Below are 8,881 nucleotides of genomic sequence, written 5' to 3' on the forward strand. Positions count from 1 at the left end.
CACATGAATATCCAACAACTGGAATGCTTAAATATTTGTCTAACCGAGCTGAAGTCAGACTGAGAAATATTGACTGATGCAAATATTAAATGTATTCCTTAGGACGGTTGCCCTTTGAATTATAACTAGCAAAACTATCTAATACATGTTGCTGTTTATAGAAGAGAACAAATAATTCCACACGAGTCATGGACATTTTCACGCGAAACATACGAAATGGTCGGCCACTATCAAATTAAAGAACCTATTCATTATGATCATTAACTATCTCAAAGAAAGTAAAGAGAGATAAAATGAAATAATCAATGTAATAATGCTGATACCCACCCGGCGATCATTCCTATTTTCTATCATTTTGAGATTTCAAGATAGTCATCAATGTTTTCTATAAAAGTGTTATTTCCTTTAGCATCCTTTTTGTTTCATGTTCATCAAACAGTGAATCAACAGTATAAACACGTTCAAAATAACTGAACATATCTCTCTCTCTCTCTCTCTCTCTCTCTCTCTCTCTCTCTCGTTTACTTGTTCATGTCTCTCAATCTAGGCCTCAATAGCATGAGTACTAGCATATTCGTCAAACTACCCCAGTTACGGACAAAGATGAATAACTCTGGCTAAAGCAGATACGTCATGAAGGAGTCTTGAAAGAGTTTTGTCCCTTCGCGACATAAGTTGATATGGGAACCGATCGGGAAACAGAACCTATCATATTTCTACATAGTATTTACTTCTCTCTTTGGACGAAACTTGGTATGATAATTGACGCATTTTGTGATGAACAAAAGAGATCAAGATGAAAAAGTTTAAAGGAAACCGCTTCAATAATACAAAAAGACAATCTTTAAAGTGTATTTTTTACACTTAGATATTAGTTTTGCCCGTCATCAATGCCGGGATATAGGCCGCCCACAAAAGATCGCCAGAGGCTTCTGTCCTGTGCCATCCCTTCAAGCTGACTCCAGGTGTGACCCATCTTAGTGACGTCCGCCTCAAAGTGTTTCTTGGTCGTCCCATTCTACACTTGCCTTGAGGGTTCCATTTCAATGCCTGTCTGGTAATGTTGATAGGCGGCTTACGTACGGTGTGTCCTATCCAACCCCACCTTCTCTTCTAGATATCGTTCTCTACTGGAAGCTGGGAGGTTCTCTGCCACAGGGTGGTGTTGCTGATGGTGTCTGGCCAGCGGATCTGAAGAAATCTTCTTAGGCAACTGTTGATGAAGGTCTGAACTCTCTTTACGGTCGACTTGGTGGTTCTCCAGGTCCCTGCTCCATAAAGTAGGACTGACTTCACATTGGAGTTGAACAATCTGATCTTTTTAGCTAAGGAGATTTCATTGGAGCTCCAGATGTTCTTGAGCTGTGTGAAAGCTGCTCTTGCCTTGACATCTGCACCTGTGCCACCCTGCTGGTTGATAATGCTGCCCAGGTACATGAAGGGCTCGACCTCTTCCTGGGGACTTCCCTGCAGTGTGACTGGGTTGTTACTGGCATAATTGATCTTGAGGATCTTGGTCTTGTCTTTGTGGATGTTGAGGCCAATCTGTGCTGATGTGGCTGCCAGTATGGCGGCCTTGTCCTGCATTTGCTGCTGGCTATGGGACAAGAGTGCTAGGTCATCGGCAAATTCCAGGTCCTCAAGTTGACTCCACAATGTCCACTGGATCCCATTCTCCGCCCATTGGTGGATGTCTTCATAATCCAGTCGATGGCGAGAAGGAAGAGAAACGGCGACAACAAGCAGCCTTCCCTCACGCCAGTCTGCACTAGGAAGCTGTCTGTGTCCACTGGATCCCATTCTCCGCCCATTGGTGGATGTCTTCATAATCCATTCGATGGCGAGAAGGAAGAGAAACGGCGACAACAAGCAGCCTTCCCTCACGCCAGTCTGCACTAGGAAGCTGTCTGTGTGCTATCCTGCATGAATGACTCTGCAGGACATTCCGTTGTAAGTGTTCTTGATCATGTTCACCAGCTTGGTTGGGCTGCCATAGTGGCGAAGAAGTTTACAGAGTGTCCTTCGGTCCACGCTGTCGAATGCCTTCTCATAATCTACAAAGTTGATATAGAGTGAAGAATTCCACTCAGACGATTGCTCGACTATGATGCGAAGAGTAGCTATTTGGTTCGTACACGATCTGTTCTGCCGGAAGCCCGCTTGCTCATCTCGTAACTGTGGGTCAACTGCCGCCTTCCTCCTCTCCAAAAGGACCCGGTTGAAGACTTTCCCTGGTACTGATAAGAGTGTGATTCCTCTGTAGTTGGAGCAGTTGCTGAGGTCGTCTTTCTTTAGGATCTTAATGAGGTGTCCCTCCTTCCAGTCAGTCGGTATTTCTTCTTCCTCCCAGATCTTCTCAAAGAGGTGGTATAGCATTTCCACTGAAGCATCTAAGTCTGCTCTGAAGGCTTCTGCTGGGATGCCATCAGGTCCAGCTGCCTTGCCGTTCTTCAGCTGGGTGATGGCTTTCCTGATCTCGTCTCTGGTGGGATTGTCATAGCTTATGGGGAGATCTGCATTGGCTGGGTGGATTTCTGGGGGATTTAGTGGAGCTGGCCTGTTCAACAGTTCTTCAAAATGTTCTGCCCATCTCTTAATTTGGTGTTCTGTACTTGCTATGGCATTTCTCTGCTTGTCCTTTACGGGTCTCCCTGTTTTGCTGTACTTGCCAGACAGCTTTTTGGTGATGTTGTACAGCTTCTTCATGTTTCCACTTCTTGGCGCATCCTCTGCCTCAGCTGCCATTCCTTCAACATAGTTTCTCTTGTCTATCTTGATGCTTCTTTTCACTTCTCTGTGGGCATCAGTGTGCTATTTTGGTACCTTTACTTTTGTAGTTCTTGTCCTACTGCTATTTACTGCTGCTTTTTTCTGTTTACGCTTCTGGACTTTGCGCAATGTTTCAGCTGAAATCCATTCTTTCTGTTGGCGCTTCATGGGGCCAAGTACTACTTGGCATGTTGATTATATTGCCTCTTTGACTTTCTGCCTTCTGTTGCTTGCATTGTCTTCCTCATCTTCAAGAAGCTCTTGTAGCACTTGGTACTTGTTATTAAGTGTCAGTCTGTATTCTTCTTTAGTTTTTGCATATTTCAACAGGCTGATGTTATACTTTGTTTTCTTCTCTTTGGTGCCCATCCAGTTCTTCTTCAGCTTAAGTTTCAGCCATGCGACAACTAAGTGGTGGTCAGATGCCACATCTGCTCCCCTCTTCACCCTAACATCTTGCAGGGATCTTCTGAACTTCTTGGTTATGCAGATGTGGTCAATCTGAGTTTCTGTCACATGGTCTGGAGATGTCCATGTGTTCTTGTGGATTCTCTTGTGGGGGAAAATGGTACCCCCAATTGGCAGGTTGTTCAGTGCCCAAAGGTCTGCAAATCTCTCTCCATTTTCGTTCATCTTGCCCAGGCCGTGGATACCCATGGTTTGTTCCTACCCTGTGTTGTCTGACCCAACTTTGGCATTGAAGACACCCATGAGGATGTTGATGTCTTTGTCTGGGAAGCTCTCTACTATATTCTATAGTCTATTGTAAAACTGGTCCTTATCTTTTACTTCACTGTCATTTGTTGGGGCCTAGCACTGTATGATGTTCATCTTCATTTTCTCCTTATTGGTCCTAAACGTTGCCGTGAGCATTATGGACCCATGTGGTTCCCATCCTATCAGTGCATTATATACTTGCTTTGACAGCAAGAGCCCCACCCCCTGTGTATGAGGTGCATTATTTTCCTCAGGTCCTGAATACAGTAGCATCTCTCCTGTCATCAGCCTTCTTTGTCCGGATTGAGTCCATCTTTGTCTCACTAATGCCCAGTAGGGATAGGTTGTAGTTCCTCATTTCTGCTGCTACCTGTGTTGTTTTTCCTGCCTCATACGTTGTCCTCACATTCCATGTTGCGATGTTAATTATCCTGTTTGATAGAAGGTTGGTCTGCTTTATGGCTTCCGCGGCTCGCGGCTTTCACCACATAGCATCATAAATCTTCCAGAAGAAGACCCTTCCTCCCTCAGGCTTTCAGTTTCTGTTTTTTCTTCTGTTGGCGTTTTTGTAGCAGGTTGGGGTTTTACAGGGTCGGGTTGCCAGCCCTACGCCCAACCCTCCTCCTTTTACACCCGAGCATGGGACCGGCCATGGCACACTTAGATACGCCCTACCGTATTTCTTTTATTTCTTCTCGTTTTAGGAGAAGTGAGGGTTTAAATGCATATTTGAGAAACTCACACACACACACCTTTGTTTTCCATAGGTTGGTGCTTCTTCCCATCGGATCGAAAGTTATTCCTCATTCAAAATATTGATAATCAGGTATAGCCGATCATGTACTCAAAATTCGTCAAAACAAACACATTCCGTACATTTCACTTTGTATTAACATATTTTTTAGAATTACCATCAGTTATAGCACATCACGCAGATAGCTGAAGATCATAAATCATTCCAGTCAAACGATTATAGGGTAAACAACATGTCTTTACAGAAGATGTCTATCCATGAAAACATTCAAGCTCCGCTTTGTCATTTTCACTTCCAGGTCATCAAAGATCAATTCTACGAAAAGCGAACGGATAGCATTCTTTTAGTTATTAATTCATTCAGAACGTTCAGAAATTGGTTTTGACTACTCTGAAAAAATTAATTTTCTCTATTATAATACTTGATAAAATTAATGTACCTTGGACTACTTCAGGTTGATTGTTAGAGGATATGGGTGCAGTCAAACGCGATTAACACAAAAACAACATGAAAACAAATCTTATTCAGAGTACATGAACATAACTATAGGTGTACCAACATTCTCTCCAATATGTGTGTTGAAATAAAAACAACGTCCACTTCCATAGGTCAGTTTGTCCGAAGTGGTTAGGTGAGCGCATGCGGCATTTCTAGACCACACTGGAAAAAGTGCCAATGGTAGTTTTGGAAGTAATAAGGCACAACTCCATCATAACTCATTAATAAACGTAACCGCTATTTTGAAGTACTTCACTTTGACATTTGCTTACACGCGTTTCATGGGCAAATTTACTTGGCAATAGCACATGCTATCACGTTTTTACGAAGATGTCTTTTACTTTAAATTACAACCCTGGCATATATTTAGATAGATTTTAGCGAGGCATCATACTAAACTACATAATATTGCATTGAATATTAAATTGTCAAATACCACCGGCGATGGTGCAGAGTGTACGTTTCGTGACCCGATTCGGAGAGAAGGAAACAAACGGCAGGCAGGGATAAGATAAAGATGAAGAAAGTATTGTATTAGAAGAAAAGAGGCTTAACTGTTTGATGACAATGACTAGTACTCTTCGTCGGATTGGGTGTAAAGCTATCATCAATGGTAACTTAGTCACAATGACTAAATATCCTGATATTTGTATGCTCCAGCTATTTCGAACAAATACAGAATATTATTGAACCATGTAAACGTGAAATAAAGAAAACACGTTAAAAGGATATGAGATGTATAGAACTTGCTTGGGGTTTTGGGGTGAGGGTTTGCCTAACTTTTTAGTAAATTATTGGCTAAACATGCCGAGCATTACACTTCTTTGAGAAACAAATCCGGGCAACCACTAGATAATAATCACCTAGTCACTGGAAGTTACTGTACTCACGTTCGGCTCTCTGAATTCGGCCCCCACGCTAATTGAAATAAAAGATATGCAAAAGAAAATAAGTACTGCAGTGATAACCATATCTTGTCGGTGTTCGTTCGTATTTCCTAGAAGTTTGAACTTGTCTGTTTGTTATCCTATTAAAGTATTATTTCATTAGCCATCTTTATCGTTTTGTGTTCAACAAACAGTATGTCAATAACCATAAAAACGACTCGCAAAAGCTGGACATTACAAAAATATATAAATTCAATAATAAATCATTCATATTTGAGATTCTCGTTCTCTCTCTCTCACTTTCTCTTTATATATATATATATATATATATATATATATATATATATATATATATATATATATATATATATATATATATATATATATATATATATATCTGTGTGTGTGTGTGTTGCATAATTAAATGTTATTGTTTGTTTTACATTTGTTTATAATTGAGGGTAGGAATATGGGCCTACCTGACTACTGCCACTTATGTATACATGTTTAGTAGAATTTGATTTTAGAACAATGTGAGATATCAAGACCGTTATCACTTCAGCAAATTTCAGGATATTGATCAATCAAGTTTCTAAATCATTCGCAACACCATTAAAATTCATAGGAAGAACTATATTTTGGGGTTTGTGATAGAATATTCAACACTGTTTGCAATATAACTCGCAAAACTTTGTCTTTTTTATATTTTAACTGTTATAGTAAGGATATAAATTGTATGCTAAGTGGTAATTTTATATATGTTTCAATGGGTTCCTCAGCATTACTTGATTTCTGTTTTACTCTTGACTTTTTTAATGCAAAGGGTTACCTAGTACGTTATGGTTGTACTTTTGGCCAACACTCACCTATTCCTCGCAGTTTCAGAAGAATTTCCATTTACTTTGTTTTTCAAATGAATTCAGGCCACACTTAGAGATTATTTATCCAATCTCTCTCTCTCTCTCTCTCTCTCTCTCACACACACACACACACACACACACACACACACACACACATCTTAACGTTTTAATGTTTTGTCACTGTAAAAGATTATGATTGCCTCACCAACTGGACTATGACTCTATTCAGCAAATTGCACCAGCAACGGAAAAATGGAATTACCTCCGTCTAATACGGAGATGCCATGAAAGAGTCTTGAAAAAGTTTGTCACCTCGCGATATACATATAGTACAATTCTAGATATTACTTGTGGCTTCCTTTGGACAAAACTTGAGTTTATGAACATAATTCAATAAAGATGAAAAAGTGAAGAAGAAAAAAATTTAATAGGAAAAACAGATCATCTTTATTGTAAGCAATGAAAATACTTGAGAAGAAACGTCAGTGGGTTACTATTACACTAATATGTTTCCTTCTTTATTTCATACAATTCTGCAAGTTACAAGGGCGGGGTGCGGGAGATATGTACAAGCCGCTCGCTTTTACCAATCAGTTACATCTCACCTCTCCCCCCAAGTCTCGTCTCGGCCAATATGAGTATGTGAGAAGCTTGTCAGTAGTTTCCCGTAGGTCGGTGGTTCATAAGAAGAGATTCCAAGACTAATCCACCACCAAATATTCTGACAGCCATCAATAGCCTGTCATGTCCTGATAATTCCACAAAACAAACACATTCTGTACATTTCACACATTAATAACATATGTGTTAGGGTCAAGTTGACGTGAATCAATGCTATGCTACAAATGTTAGTAATAACTGGAACAGACATATTCAAACATAAAATCAGCGTATCTTAAGTGCATTACCTTCCGACATGTTCAAGTGAAACGAAGTAACCGTATAATAAGTGAATGTGAACAAATTGTCATCAATTATAGCGTAACAATCACACAGTTGAAGAGCACAAATAATTCCTATCACACAGTTACTGAGTATTGAACTTGTCATTCCTTCAGACGTGCACCTATGGAAAAGATGCTTCATTATCTTGATCATTTAAAAAAAGGTCGATTGAGGAAAGACAAGCCAATGACGTTCTGTTTATATTTTATGTTTTCTAACTAATTCATTGTAATTTCATAACTTGGTAGTGCCTACTGTGGGAAAAGAAAATTTCCTTAAATACATGCCAAAATTAGTTCACTTTGGACTGGTTCAGGCTAACTGTTTAAGGATATGGGGTACCCACTCTCGTTTCCCACCACAACAACATGTAAATACATTTGAGTAAAGATACATACGATCTGGGGACAATATCAAAATTGAAAAACTGAATATTAAATCTCCAGATAGCACAGGCGAAGCTGCAGAGTGTACCGTTAGTCGCCAGATGCTGTAGAACAAAATGGCAGGCACAGAGAAGATAAAGAAGAAGAACTTATTGTATCAGAAGAAAAGATGTTCAACTGTTTAATGACCACGATTTTTGCCCTTTATCTGATTGTGTGTAAAGCTATTACTAGTAGCAATTTGCTGAAAACCACTAAATATTTGGTTACTTAGTTCAAATTAAACTTTTCTTCTGAGTGTTTCTTCTACCATATTCTGGTTTTTGTATGTGTGTGATCCAGACATTTCTAGCTTATAAAAGATTGTTTTGAAATTCGTTTGAACGTGAAACTAACAATACACGTTATAAGATGCGAAATATGCAGAATTCATTTCGAGTTTGGGGTATGGAGTAAATGCCACGGTTCAGTACACGATTTGCTAAACATAGCAGGTAATATACTTAGCGTTTGAAGAATCCGGAAGTCGGAGGGAAGAACAAACGACCCACGAGAAGCTACTGAAAAGCATTATCACGTACCCACTTTGGCTGAACGAATACAGACTGGAGTGACGGGGTAGCAATTTGCAAAGACAAGAACCTTAGACCTCTCGGCCGCCAACCCAAAAACATACTCGAAATTAAAGAAATACAAAAGGAAGTAATTAGAGTACGAATACTGATATCTCGTCCTTTTTAATGTTTATCATTTTATCTTCATCCAACAGTGACTGGATGAGCATACTGAGCTCAAAATAGACAAACATGATCTACAAATAATGATCAATTATTTAATATAAAATCATTGACCATTAGATAACCACATATTACCCGTCAGGTTGAAACTGAAACGTATTCATAACCCAGTTGTTCACGATTTATTTTGAGGTCATGTCAGAAACACACACCCCCATCTCTCTCTCTCTCTCTCTCTCTCTCTGGCATTTACATGTATTTGACTCTAAATATTAGAGATGGCCACAGTCACATCAGTACGAATCTGTTCATCAAGCTACATCAGTTA

At 39.7% G+C, this 8,881-nt stretch overlaps 1 pseudogene; it reads right to left on the reverse strand.

Annotated features, from left to right (window-relative positions):
* Positions 1-864: 864 nt before the first annotated feature.
* Positions 865-3,964, reverse strand: LOC149770164 (uncharacterized; annotated as a pseudogene).
* Positions 3,965-8,881: the final 4,917 nt, after the last annotated feature.

This window comes from Sinohyriopsis cumingii, unplaced genomic scaffold (genome assembly GCF_028554795.1).
Source record: "Sinohyriopsis cumingii isolate HCF-2022 unplaced genomic scaffold, ASM2855479v2 utg002581l, whole genome shotgun sequence".
In the NCBI taxonomy this organism is placed as follows: Eukaryota; Metazoa; Mollusca; class Bivalvia; order Unionida; family Unionidae; genus Sinohyriopsis; species Sinohyriopsis cumingii.